Source organism: Nematolebias whitei, chromosome 12, assembly GCF_014905685.2.
Source record: "Nematolebias whitei isolate Nwh7 chromosome 12, NemWhi1, whole genome shotgun sequence".
Taxonomy (NCBI): Eukaryota; Metazoa; Chordata; class Actinopteri; order Cyprinodontiformes; family Rivulidae; genus Nematolebias; species Nematolebias whitei.
Genome location: NC_056509.1, coordinates 7312624 through 7327892, shown reverse-complemented (window position 1 = coordinate 7327892; position 15269 = coordinate 7312624).

Here is a 15269-nt window from a genome sequence, read left to right as displayed (position 1 = left end):
CCAGAGGAGGGACAGTGGTTTGGACATGTCCAGAGGAGGGACAGTGGGTATATTGGTAGAAGGATGTTAGAAATGGGCAGTGGTGGGATGTAACTAAGTACAAATACTTTGTTACTGTACTTAAGTACATTTTTCATGTATCTGTACTTTACTTAAGTAGAGTTAAATGTGGGTACTTTATACTTTTACTCTACTACATTTTACATCAAGTATCTGTACTTTCTACTACACTACATTTCTATAATGCTTTGTTACAAGTTACATTCATGTTGCAGCTTTTTGATTTGTTACTTTGAAAGTAACCAATCCAATGGTGAGAGGGGAGTTGATCCAGTGAATCACTGTGAAGTGGACAGGTAACATTAGACCCACCTTCAAGAAGAGCTGGACCAGTGACATATATTCTAGTATTTATGTCACTGAGCTGGGTGCACCTGCAGCACCACTAACACACCCAGAATGTATTCCAGCACAAGAGAGTCAGTCAGAAGATATGCTCCACCCATGGCCTTATTGAAAGATTATTGAAAGATTATTGGAAGATTATTGAAAGATTATTGAAATATTATTGAAAGATTATTGAAAGGCTCAGTACAACAGGACAGATTCTCTCCCAAAAGAGCCGGACTGGACTCAAAAAACTTTGAAAACAACTTCTTCTGAACTTGAACAAGAAATTCTTGCTGCGACATTAAAATTCAATTCAAAATTCAATTCAAAAATACTTTATTAATCCCAGAGGGAAATTAAATGTTGTTGTAGCTCATTTTCCTTGTTTCATAAGAGTTGTTCTAGATGTTGATGGTTGTGGGCAGGAAGGATCTCTTGTGATGGTCCGTCTTATAGCAGATCTGAAAAAACTGGCCACAGATGTTGATCCGTTTACTTGCACTTGGTTGGCCTCCTGGGCTTCAGGACCACCTGAATGTTGGGCAGAAATCCTCCCAGGGCGATGGCCACTCCTCCCAGCAGCTTGTTGAGCTCCTCCTAGCTGCGGACAGCCAACTGTAGGTGCTGATGGACGATCCTGTCCTTCCGCTGTCATGAGCCGTGTTTCCTGCTAGTTCCAGGATCTCAGTGGTCAGGCACTCGAGCACAGCTGGCAGGTAGATGAGAATGCGTCCACAGAACATCCTTTTCAACTCATTTGAAATTTAGTGCTGTAGTTGAGATATTACTTGAGCTTTTGAGATGTTAATCAGCTGCTGTTGGTTGTAGAAACTGCCTTGTTGCCATGGTTACGCATCATAACAAATGTCCAAAACTAAAAAAGTTTCAGTAAAAATCCTTCCAGCTGCACAGCATCTGATACCAGAGGAAACAACCATCCAAAAAATGTGATTTACATCCAGAAAAACAGGAATTAAAGTTTCCAAAAGCAAAATCTCAGAATGAAAGTAACAGAGCTGCTCCAACATGCAGCCACCTTGAGCGGCGCAAATGTGTCAGTTCATGATGTTAGGAGACAAGACATGTCTCCAAATGTCTCGGCACTCAGGTCCAAGTTTTAAAAATGGTGTCAGGAAGTTAAAATATTGTTCAATATTGACCCATTACAAGGTTTAGACAGTATTTTAACTAGAGTTGATGACAAACTGGAGTTGAAATATCAGTTGAAATGATCGGTGCCTGTTTGTTTGTCAGTTGTGTCTAATGATCCTTTTTTCATCAACCAACTTTTACTTCAATGTGTTTACTGCAGTTAAAATGACACATTGGTTTTACTTTGTGTTAAATAAAAATGTTCAAAGGTATAATCATTCCTCTTTCTTATTTTGATTAATATCATTTAACTCTGCAGGTCATCCCTGAAATTCTGACACAGAATCACAAGTCCAAGTGTGAACTATGTCACAGAGTAAACACAATAAAAACATGTATTATCTGCAGCATCGTTCATTAAAATGCAACAACACTATTAATGTATTACAGAAAATATACATATGGTACGCAGACTTAAAGATATGTAGACCATTACATTAGGTAATACATTCAGCAAGTACTTTTACTTTTAATACTTTAAGTATTTTAAAAGCAAGTACTTATTTACTTTTACTTAAGTAAAAACATTAATGTGGTACTTCTACTTTTACTAGAGGACATTTTTGTCTGTTTATTTGTACTTTTACTTAAGTACAGTGTTTGAGTACTTTCTCCACCACTGGAAATGTGTACACAATTTCATTCCACCTCATGTACCACATGTGATGTGAATGACAAAAAGAACCTTGAACTTTGAAATGCAGCTGCCAGGACAAAGACAAAGAGGAGACAAGGATGCAGCTGGAGAGGACATGGAGGTTGTTGGAGTGAGGACAGAGTGAGATGGAGGAAGATGACTCGCTGTGGAGACCCCTGAAGAGGGAGAAGCTGAAAGAAGAAGAAGCTTGTTATTTGTTTTAAGACTATAATATTTAGGTTTATGACCTACAGACAAGAGTTTAAAAAAATCCATCCATTGAAAAAACGTTTTATCCTTCATTATTGGCCGAGTTTTATATTCACAAGGTTTCATAACAAACCCTTTTATTAAATAATTATGTATAATAATTATGTATAATAGTAATTATACAGCTCTTTGTTCAAGTTACATCGAACTAAACTTTTTAAAATTAATTTTTAATATTTTTATTTTTACACCTTAGTTTATTTAAACTTTATTTAAACTTTTTAAAACATTTTTGATAAATTTACACTTGGGTCATAAAGCTTGCTTTGGACTGTAGCATGGAACTGAGCGCACACATAAATACATATTCTCAACAAACAAACAAACAAACATTTTTTTTAATTTCAGCTCTTAGCTGTACCAACTTCCGGTCATGTTAAAAATGTAAAACTAACAGAGACAAGAATAAAACAGCAGAAGAAGAAGAGGGTTCAGCAGCACGTGGGCTGCACAGGTTGTTGCTAGCTGACGTTAGCCTGAAGTCTGTAACGGTCAGTTTGCTGCTGGAGGTTTCTATACAACAGTTTGGAAGCAGCTAAACGAAATCAACCAAAACGACCAAATCTGACTCGAAACGACAACAAAACTCCCGAACTAACTCCCGGACGTCAGTTAGCGCCACCGTGACTTTTTTTTTTTCATTTGCGGGTCAGAGGCAGAGGAGGTGAGGACGTTGCCGCTGAAGCTGTTGGCGGTTGATTCCGAGCTAGCAGGTGAAGATTACCAGGAGGAGGTAAAAACAGTATTTTTAAGTGGATAATAACGAGATTAAATTAGTTTACCATGTTTTTTTTTCACTTATTAGCTCATGAATCTTGTGTCTCGTGTAGCAGCCGTTAACCGCCATGTTGTTTGGAACAAGTAGATGAAGCTCACAGAGCACACGCCCTGATTCTAGTCAGTAATCCAGGTAGAACACAGAGCAAACTTCATGTTGGGACTGTGAAGAGCTTCTTCACGGAGGTAAACCACGGTGTTTGGGTTGGGGCTGGGGGGCTCAGTTTGCCGCTAACACGCCCTGAGAGCCGTTAGTTATGGAGCCGTTGCTCTGTAATCATCTGAGGCGTAGGCGTCGCAACCATTCTATGTGAAGGGGACAAGCCCCCCCACATTAAAAAGCAACCATTCTATGTGAAGGGGACAAGCCCCCCACATTAAAAAGCAACCATTCTATGTGAAGGGGACAAGCCCCCCACATTAAAAAAACGTTCATTTGGACCCCCCCCACTTTTACTATGAAACATTAGTTCAGGCGGCGCAGTTTCTCTTTCTTCTTGAACGAATCCATTCCACTTGATTAATAGGAGAATACTCGATCTACTAAAACTCCACTCCAGGTTTTCCTGGTTATCTCCAACTCTCCACCGTCTCCACCTTCCCTTCCTGCCTCGGCAGAAAACGCACACAGGTGGAGGAGGTGGGTGTTCAGGTGCATTAAAGTTGAAATGTCTTTAAACCTGCACACCTTATTGTCCTCAAGCTTCATGAGAAACATCATTTAGACGAGGAGTGTTGAACACAAGTAAAAAAAAGTCCAGTGTTGATGTTTTTTATTTCTTTATAAACACAAATAGTGCTGATCTGACGCTCTGTATTAAAGTGTATTAAAGTTGAAATGTCTTTAAAACCCACAGATGAATTTACACAAACTTGGTGAGAAACGTGTTTTAAATGTGTGGAATTAAAGGAAATATAGGTGAAATGCTGCTTTTTTGTTCACTAGTGAACACCTTTTTTGACGTGCGCACACGCGCACGTGCGCACACATCATTGTGTCGTCTCCCCCCCCCCCCCACACACACATTACGGATGCTTCTGATGCCCTTGATCTGGGGGCACAAATGTTCATAAATTGTACAAGAGGTGACGAAAGGGAAGCCCAAAAGAAAGGTCAAAGCTGCTTCCAGCTGCTCTTTTAGTCACCATGTCTCACTCCCTGACCGGACTGTACTGCAGTCAGGGACGGAGACTCGTCCTAAGCTGCGCAGCGCTGTTTAAACAAACAGTTTTGGGGGACACAGCCGGTGCTGTTTGTACTGACGGTTCTATTTCATATAGGCTTCACCCTTTAAGAGCTGTCGCTGGTGGGTTTATCCCGTCATGTAAAGCATCACACTGAAAAGTTTAGTCCACGCCCACCTGTTGTGTGGGCCCCACCCGGTCCGTATAAATTACTTAAGAGCGGGTAATCGGCTCCCGTTTTTCTTCAGCAAGCTAGTAGCACTGTCAGAAGAACGAAGAAGGGAAGTTGTCCAGCTTGCCCAGCACAACCTTTAAGGCTGCCTGTGGCCCCGCCAGTAGTGATGTCAGAATGAAGCTTTTTGAAGCATAGAATCATTTTGAACCATTGTGTCATAAAGTGGTTCACTACCCGAAGCTTCATTCAATTCCCTTGGGTGACATCTACTGGCAGTAGCGATTGTTGCGCCAACTGAAGTCCTGCGAATACAATGCACTTCTTGCGTAATTAATAGCACTTGTGTTTGTATATATGTGTGTTGTACATGTGTTTTTGGTACCTCATTAAAGATTCTGAGTAATTTACCCATATAACTTTAGGCTAATTTAAAAACGATGTGAACTGTTGGGGGCGTGCAGGTGGGGGGTCCGTGTGTCCTCCCCCAGAAAAATTGGAATAAAAAAGATGCCATTTCCTGCATTTTGGTGTATTTTAACAGGTTGTTAAACATTTGAATAAACTGGTTAAAAACAGGTCTCTCTTGTAAATGACGAGGCTCAATGAGACTAAACCTGTATAAATAAAGGTTGAACTGAAATTACTATTTTAGAGCAACAGTTAACAAACCTGTGTATGAATGCACATACTTGACAGTCTGTCAGGTGTCCTAACCCCCCATCCGCCCCCACCCACCCACACGCACACAGCCGACCTGAACTCTTCTCAGCTGAATTCAGTCCTGTGTTCTGCTCCAATCTCACTGCCATCCATCCTTTATTTTAGATGCATTGTCTTTTCAACATTTTGATCGCTGTTAGTTTGACTAATTAGTGCCGTTGTTTTGATACGTGATGTAATACACATCAAACATTTCATTCGTTTTTTTTTTTTTTTTACTGTAAGCTTATTTATTATATCTGAAATGTGATGCACTGTAATGTATGCAGGAGTTCCAACACAGCAGTTGTGCGTGCGTCCTGCAGAGCTGTCTGGAGACGCTGTGCGTAAAACGTTGGTTACATACTGTAACCCCAGATTCTATGAGTATAGGCGTAGCCCTTTAAGGCTGTCGCTTAGTGGGTTTATCTTGTTATGCGAAGTATCACACTGAAAAAATTTAGTCCACGCCCACCTGCTGTGTGGGCCCCACCCGATCCGTATAAGTTACATTAAGAGCGGGTAATCGGCTCCCAAATAGCTTTATTTTTTCTTCAGCCATTCAGGAGCCAGTGAGGCCCGACGCTTAAAGGGCTACGCCTATACTCATAGAATCTCGGGTTACAGTACGTAACCAACGTTCTATTTCGTATAGGCTTCGCCCTTTAAGGCTGTCGCTTGGTGGGTTAAGGGCGAAGCAGATGTGGTTCTCGCCTCACTGGGTCCATTCGAACACCGTATGAAGCAGAAGCTTGCCCAAAAAACGTCTTGTCACTCAGCTCCCCATGTGCATAATTACGCATTGCGTAGTTATGTGTGCCATGCACAGACGCATGTTTGTAACTATGCGTTCTGAAAAACATGAACGTCCCGGAAAATTTCAACGGGAAGGGAAGATGTTGAAAAAAAAAAAAGGGGGGGGGGGGCATAAACCAACTGATTCATGGCTGAACAGTATAAACAGATTAATAATAACAAATGAACTGATAAGTGACAATAGAACCAAAATAACAGACGCAATTTGTGACTGATACCAACATCTCACACTGTAATGCATGCAGACAGATGTGAGGTTAAACAGAGTTCCATGAAAACAACAATATTCATTCTGTAAACACTAAGGACAGAATATGTCATGGAACGAACTGTCACATCACGCAGATAAAAGCGAATGAATGAGCAGGGTGTTGACCACGCGGCCGCAGTGCAAATATCCTGCATTGTCATACCATTATGCAGAGCAGTCGAAGATGCGATACCCCTGGTCGAGTGCGCCCTGAGGTTGACAGGAGGCTCTAAATCTGATGCTCTGTAGGCTTCAGAAATGGCCTCACACAGCCAGTGTGACGAGCGCTGGGTGTATAACGGGCGACCTGCAGGTGCATCTCTATAATGCACAAACAAATGTTGAGTTTGACACATTGCAGCTGTGCACGCTATGTAACACGTCAACGCCCGCACCGGACAGAGAAGATGGAAAAATGCTTCTTCTTCTGATCTGTGGGGGGGGAGGGAAAAACCCCTCCAACGATATCGCTCTTGATTTAAAGGAGCTCGTGATGTTTTTAGGCATAAACACTGGGTTGGTCTTAAATCAGCTGAGCTAACGTCAGCCTGAATTCTGAGACATGACGGAGCGACAGAGGGCAGATAAATCACTCACCCTCTTAGCGGATGTTAAAGCCAGCAGCAGGGCTGTTTTAAGAGACAAGAATTTAAGTGGAACCTAATCCAGAGGCTCAAGTGGAGCTTTGATCAGGGCTCGCAGGACCAGCGTTATTTCCCACTGTGGAACAAGTGGGCGTGAAACAGGCCTGCGTCTCTATACACCTTTTAGAAAACGCTTCATCAGTAGATGATTAAAAGCTGTTCTGTCTCCGAACCCTTCGTGGCAGGAAGAGATGGCTGCAGTGTACGTTTTAATCGTGCTGAATGCCAACTTCCTGTCCATCAGCTGTTGTAGAAAAGACAGCACGCTGCCTAATGGACATGAGGTGGCCTCTACACCTTTCTCTGTACACCAGCGCTGAAAAGCTGTCCACTTTGATGTGTACAGCGCTGTGGTAGATGCAGCACGTGAATCCTGGATTGTGCGCTCTACATTCTGTGGGAGATCCATCCTCTCTAAGCGGAACCGCTCAGTGGCCAGACCCACAGGTGCTGGCCTATTTCTGGGTACCTCCTGATCGCTCCTCCTGCCTGGAGGAGAGCATCCTCCCTCCACGGCAGTTTCCACGGGCGTCCCGACAGTAGGCGTTGCAGGACTGGGAACCATGGTGCGCTCACGCGCTCGGGGGCTACCAAGAGAGCTGTCAATCCCTCTTCCTGAACTCTGTTCAGGAACCGTAAAATCAGAGGAGGTGGAGGAAACGCGTACAGAAGCGTTTTGGGCTGTGGGCAAACGCGTCCACCCCCAGCGGTGGCTCGTCTCGCGGGCTCAGAGAAAACCATAGTTGACACTGAGCTTTCTCTCGTGTCGCAAACAGGTCCACAGCTGCTTTGCCAAATTTCTGTCACGTCTGAGTCATCAGGTCTGGATGGAGAGTCCAGTCCCCGTGACGTGGCCCGCCTCTGGACATCACATCTGCCCATTTGTTCAGAACACCGGGTATGTAAACTGCTCTGTTGGAGAGCAGGTTTTGGTGAGCCCAACACAGTAGCATTCGTGCAATGTGTAACATCTGGGCTGAGCGCACACCCCCCTGCCGGTTTATGTACGCAGCAGTAACCTTGTTGTCTGTGTGAATCAACACGGGTTGATTCTGTAGCACGGGAGCAAAGTGTTGAATCACGTTCAGCACCGTGCGACACTCCAAAACATTTATGTGGGCTGATGTGTGATGGGGCCACAGCGCCTCTACTGCTTGAGATAGGCATGTCTCCCCCTAGCCTGACAGCGTTGCGTCCGTGAAGACTGACACGTGTGACGTGGGTCTGCTGACGGGGACTCCCTCCGACAGAACCAGGGTGTTTCCCCAGTGTCGGAGGTCTGCTCTCATGGAGGGAGGAACAGTGATCATCCGTCTTTTGTTTTACTGGGTCTGCACGCAGATGCACAAACCACCTCTGGAGGTGTCTCATGTGTAATAAACCCAGCGGGACCACTGTGTGAGCTGATGACATCGTTCCTAACAGCTTCATGACGGAGACGGCTGTTACCACTCTGCCAGGTCTTACGTGGTGGAGCTGGTCTTTTAAAGTGTCGATTCTCGTTTGTGAAAAACGAGCCTTCATGGTGGTTGAATTTAACTCCACTCCCAGATAAACAATTGTCTGGGCTGGGAAAATCGAGCTTTTCTTCCAATTTATAATGAAGCCCAGATTTAACAGGTGTGATGTCAACACCTGAGCCTGCATCACTGCTTTCTGTCTGGAGCGTGACAGCAGCAGCAGGTCGTCCATGTAAAACAAAACTCTCATCCCTGCTCTGTGTAACAGATGCAGGGCTGTCTCCAAACACTTTGAGAACGTACGAGGCGCGAGGGAATACCCAAACGGCAGCCTGTTGTACTGATACTTCATCCCCAGAAAGGAGAAACACAGGAATTTTCTGTGTTTTGGGATGATCGGTATGTGAAAATAAGCGTCTTTTAGGTAGACGGAAAACAAACCAGTCGTTTCTCTGGATGTCCAACAGCTGTCTGGTTGTCAACATGTGAAACGGTCTGTCCATGATCGCCTTGTTGAAAGCTGACAGGTCCAAAATCGGTCTCATCCCTCCGGTCCGTTTGGGAACCAGGAAGTAACGTGAGTAAAACCCTGTGTTTTCCTCTCCGTTGGGAACCCTGGAGATTACTCCTTTTATCAGAAGCTCTTGGACTACTGCATTTAGGGATGAGATTTGGTCTGGTGATGACAGGACCGTCTCTAAAACTCCTCTGAACGGAGGGGATCGGGTTGTAAACTGCAACGTGTAACCTTTGCATAACACCCTGGCCATCCATCTGTCTGGCGAGCTTGTTTTTAGCCACTCCACGTAACGTTCGTGGAGTGGACGTGCGCTTAAGTGATGCGTCATGTTTTGTATGGATGTCATCCAGTCCGTCGCCTCGACCGCCATCATGTGTCGCGTGAATGTTTTCCGCATGACCTAAGGCGAGGCTTCCTTGAAAGGGCTCTTAACTTGCCCGTGCGCTGCGTTCAGACCGCGGACCAACCTTCATGTCCAGGTGGGCCGGTGTGTGCTGAGGCGAAGCGTGTGACAGCTGATGACGCCGTGGGGTGCGCGTTCGACGTCGCTGTGCGAATGCTGAGAGGCGGAGAGTGCGACTTCATCTACGCCGTGCTCTTAGAGGGAAGGCTGCGAGCCCCACGGGAGCACACGTTTTCTCTGGTGTGATGCGCGCCGCTCTCGCTGGAGGCGAGACTCGTCACTGGGTTCGTTCAGCTGTCTCAGCTTATGATGCCGTGAAGCTGTGTGTGCACCATCATCAACGCAGCGCCGTTTGGATGAAGGCTGTTTGCATCGCTCGAGTGCGCGTTTGACACCGCTTGGGTGAGGATCGTGCAGCTTGGGTTGACAAAGAGTTATTTTGCTTACCATCATGTTGTGTGAGCGTCTCGTCATGTCTTGGAGCTACTGTGAGTTTAAAAAACCTTTATTTAAGGACACCGGCTCGTTATGTGTGGAGGATGTGTGCGCAGCCGCTGTGAGTTCATCCGAGCTTACAGACTGGCTAAAAACAGACATTTTGATCATTGAATGATGATTTATTTCAACTTTCGTGTCACTTTTACATACACCCTCCGCAGACCGTCATTTTTTAAATCTTCTCCCACGTGAGTTCTGCGATTTGTTGGCCCAGGGCGCCGTCTGCAGGCGATCTCTGGGGAAACGCTGAACTGCTGGTTGCCGGGATGAAGAGGGCTGGTCTCTGACGGGCGGGGCTGGTGGTGGAGCTGAGCGAGAGACGCCGTGGCCGTGGAACGTCGTTGCTTCTGCCTCTGCTCTCGACGGTCTCTCCAGCGGGCCTGGGGGCGGGATGAACCGCGCGGCTTGATGAGGTGGCGCACAGCCTCTGACACCTCCTTCGACTGATTCGAGTTCGCCAGCATGGCTTTGAAGCTGCTCCCGAACAGCGCGTCCGCAGTGATGGGGCCCTCCATCAGGTCTCTGTGCAGTTTCTCCGGCAGCGAGGGGGAGTGACGAAGCCAGGTGGATCGCTGAATAATCGTCATCCACGCTGCAATCCTGGACAGGCAAACCACAGAAGAGGCACAAATGTTGAGGATGGCGTCGGCTGCCTTACAGAGGGAGCTCTTGGTCTCCTCAGGCAGGTCTGCGGCCTCCAGCTTCTTGGACACGCTGTATGCCAGCAGCGCCACGTTGTTGTTAGCTGTGGCTGCCTGAAAAGCACATTGATGAGCTCGATTGGAGAGCGTGGTCACCGTCTGGTCGTGTTTCCCAGGAGGGACGGGATGCTGCTCCAACCTGGACAGCTTCGCTCCGAAAGCTTCCACGAGGTTTGGCCCAAGGGGGGGTACCGAGGGGTAGCCCCGCTCGGTGAACCCCTCCACTCTGGTGATGGGAGCGAAGGTGGCGACGGGCGCTCTCAGCTTACCAGGACCAGCTGCGGCCTCGTTCCAATACGACGTCACCGCTGGAAAGCGAGGCCAGATGGGATCAGGACGGCGAGCCGGCGTGGAGCCAAACCTTCCCGCAAGATCATCCGATCTGGGGGGGGGGGGTAAGGGAACGGAAAGTCCCTTTATGTCAGCAGATAATGTCCCGGAAAATGACGGGCAACTCCGAAAGGAGTGCGCCGACGGCAGGGAGCGATGTGGCCGTTGAGGCGGGAAAGCCCCGAGGGGTCGAGCATCCGCTTGGCCCCCCTCGTTCCAACACTGCGGGGAGCGAGCATCGGGGCTGCTGCTAACGTCACCAGTCCCAGAGGAACCATCAGATTCGCTCCGAGAGCCGGCGTCAAAGAAATCCATCGTGTCGTCCAGCTAACAGTCTCCCACCACGGACAGGCAGTCCTCGATGTTAGCCTTAAACAAGGCTGCTCTCCTCTGCCTTTCCTCCGGTGGAAGATCGTCACAGAAGCGGCAGGAGGAAGCGCAGGTGACGTGGCGGGGACCCAGGCATCCCTCGCAGGTGTCGTGCCGGTCAAAGCTAAGCAAGTAACCGGTCTTGCAGGATGGACACAAGCGGATGGTGTTGGAGCTGGACATCTTGTTGAAGGTCAGTATTGTTAGCTTGCTGAAGAAAAATGGGAGCCGATTACCCGCTCTTAATGTAACTTATAAGGATCGGATGGGTTAGGTGGGTGTGGACGAAATAGAACATCTGTCTCAGGGCGCACAGCTGGAAGAGGATAAAGATCCTCCCTGCGGGACATGCAGTCCGTGTCTGCTGGCAGGAGCATGGAGCGGCCAGAACATCCACTAGTTGTACTTTTAATAAATAATCAAAATAAAAATGCGCAATAACTTTGACCTTTTAGGGGCGGAGTTGGCGGATCCGAGTGGTCAAAATTAAAGAGTTCCAGGATCTTGTTCTGACAGTATCCGACTCAAATTAACCACTGTCTGAATATCAAAAAACAAGAGCTGTTAGTAACGTATAATGCGTGCAGAACAGGGATGTGAACCGGGGCTTGAGCCATCTTAAATACACTGAATCGCTCCAAATGTTTGAAACTCCGCCTGTCAACTCGAAGCAGTCAGCTGACTCGGTCTGAATGAAGCAGTGAAGTGGTTCACACGTCATCGCTGATGTCACATGAAGCAAGCTCCGGCCCACTGCTTCACCATAACTACCCTGCCGAGTTTGAAGCGTGCTTTGAAGTTTCGGTGTTAGAGGTAACATCACTACCTGCCACACCAGCCTCCTGCCTTCCCGGTGAGTTCTCCTCCCCGAGGAGAAGCAGACGAGCAGCCTTGTTTCAAGGTAAGCGCCGAGGAATATTTCTCAGTGGACGACGACGCCATCTACCCTTTTTTCCTTTTATCGCCGACCCTCAGAGCGAATTGGATGGTTCCTCCGGGACGGGCGTCGTCAGCAGCAGCCTCCACTGCTCACTCCCTCCTGGAGAGCGTAGTGTCGAAACGAGGGGGGCTGAGCGGGCCTCCCCCCGGGCCTTTTTCGCATCGGCGACCACACCGCTCCCAGCCGCCGGTGCCCTCCTATCGGAGCTGCCCGGCATAATCCAGGAGGCGGCTGACATGAAGGGACTTTTTTCCGTCCCTCTCCTTCCCCCACCCAAATCGGATGATCTAACGGGAACGTTTTTTGGCTCCACCCCGGCTCGCTGTCCTGATCCCATTTGGCCTAGTTTCCCAGCAGTGGCATCCTACTGGAACGAGGTTGCAGCCGGACCTGGTAGACTGAGAGCGCCGGTTTTCCACATCCACGCCCATCACCAGAGTGGAGGGGTTTTACCTAGCGGAAATTTCCTCGATGCCCCCCCCCGGAGCCAAGCTTGGCGGAGGCTCTCGGAGCAAAGATGTCCAGGTTGGACCAGCGTCCTACGCCTCCGGGGAGGCATGACCAGACAGTGACGTCGCTCTCCAACCGAGCTCACCAGTGTGCGTTCCAGGCGGCCGCAGCGAACAATACATTGCGCCGCTGACGTACAGCATCTCAGAGGCTGGAGGGACAGACCTGCCTGACGAGACAAGAACTCCCTCTGCAGGGCGTCTGACGTCACCCTCAACCCTTGTGCCTCGTCTGCTGCCCCCCCCCCCCCGTTGGAGAAGCGGACGAGCTGTTCGGAGCCAATTTTCAAGGACATGCTCGAGAAATAAAAAAAGCCGGAGGAGGTGTTGGAGACTGTGCGCCATCTGACCAAGCCGCACGCCTCATCCTGCCCCCCGGCCTGCTGGAAGGATCGTCGTGGTTAAAGTCAGCAACAGAGATGTGTCACAGCTGCAGCAGTTTCCTCCCACTCCGCTCCAGCCCCGCCCGCCAGAGAACAGCTCTTCTTATCCCGGCAACCAACGGTTCAGCGTTTCACCAGAGATCGCCAACAGGTGGCGCCCTGAGACAACAAACCGCAAGGCTCATGGGGGAGAAGAGTCAGAAATGACTCCTTGCGGGGGATGTGTGTGTGTGCAAATGATGACATGAGTTTTGAAATAAAACACGAACATTATTCAAAAGATTAAAGTGTCTGATTCAGCCTGTCGGTTCGAATTATCTCACAACGGCTTCTCCTCCACATCCTCCACACAAAACGAGCCGGTGTCCTCAGAACAGGTTTTTTCAAAATCACCGCAGCTCAAAGGAACACACATAGAACACTTGTGTGACACAGCAGCCAAAAGTGAATGTTTTCAGCAGACGGAGTCCAGTGAGAAACCTCGCTCTTGAGCTGCACTCCTCACCGCAGCGGTGTCAAATGCTTGATCCCGCGGCGCCGGCAGTTTTCACCCAAACAGCGCCCTTAGTAAAGGAGGCCATCTTTGTGAAAAGAAATCGTCCATCGTTAAACAGGGGTGGAGGCCTCCGGGTTCAACTGTCCCCCTCTTACAATGCTGTGATTGCTAGTATCACTCAGCCCTCTGTGAACAGTAAACAGCCATCAGTGTGCTAATGATCCATTGTTAGGCTGATGTTCCTTCTTGAGCATGTGATCAGCTGGTTTTGGTTGTCAACAGCAACACTGGTTGATCCACTCTGAGAAGGTGCTATTTAAGAGACTGAGCTGAAAACAGCACCTCAGACTGAGGAAGTCTCTTGGATGAGAGACGAAACGTTTCTACATTTTTTTGTTGATTTGCTTTGTTTTGTTTTTTTGAATGTCCAGAGGACCAGATTTAACTTTTTTAGAATGAATATTGTTGTTTCATTGAACCTCATTTAATCTCACATATGACTGCATGCATTTACAGTGTGAGATGTTATCAGTCACAAGTTGTGACTGTTCTGGTTTTATTGTCACTAATAAGTTCATGACTATTGTTTCCAATCATTTCACTTTATTAATAATCAGTTCACCTATTATTAATCTGTTCATGTTGAAGAGCCGTGGATCTGCTCTGTTCACAGCCTTTTTCTGCCTCTCCTCTTTCCCGTTGAAAACTTTTCCGAGGCGTTCATGCCTTTGGAACGCGTAAACTACGCAGCGCGCGTCTGTGCATGGTGCGCGTAATCACGTAACGCGTATTTACGCACATGGAGAGCTGAGTGACGAGACATTTTTTGGGCAAGCTGGCGTTTCATATGGTGTGCGAATGGACCCAGTGAGGCGAGGACTACATCTGCTTCGCCCTTAACCCACTAGCGACTGCTCTTAAAGGGCGAAGCCTATACGAAATAGAATGTTGGTTACGTACTGTAACCCCAGATTCTATGAGTATAGGCGTAGCCCTTGTAGTGAACTAGGTCTCCCACAACAATCTGTCTCTGAAGACCTTCATGGGACAGGAACTGTTATTTCATTGTTTTGAATCAAGAAATACAAATTATCTCATCAAGAGACTATTTATGTATCTTGAATTAATCAATTGAAAGAACACTCTTCTTGTTACATTATCATTACTCTTTTAAAATATCTTGATAATCAAAATGTGTTTAGTTCATACCATTTCTAAATGTTTAAGTGAACCACTCATTTTAAATCAACTGTGAAACAGTATTAATGATTTTTAGACCTCATTAGAATTAGAAGTCAAGTTAAATATCTATTTACAAAGTAATAATGCATTTTGATCTTCTGTCTGAATGAGGAGTAGTGATGTCGGTCGAAAATCAGAGACATTCAGAAAGCAAGTTATTAGAACGAAGTGTCTTGTTTTTAAACCTAGCAGACGGTAAACAAGAAGCAACTGGCACCTGCTTCCTCTCACCTCTCATAACATTCCTCTGTCTGTACTAAATGTTCGTAAACATTCCTGCTGTCTTTTTGACTCCTAATAACCCTCTGACATCACTGAATGTTACGTCCCGGCTCGTTTTGGACGCAACATAAAATGACATGACAAAAGTTTGTGTAAAAAAATAATGTGACAATTTATTTTTGGCTGAGTTTACAAAATACT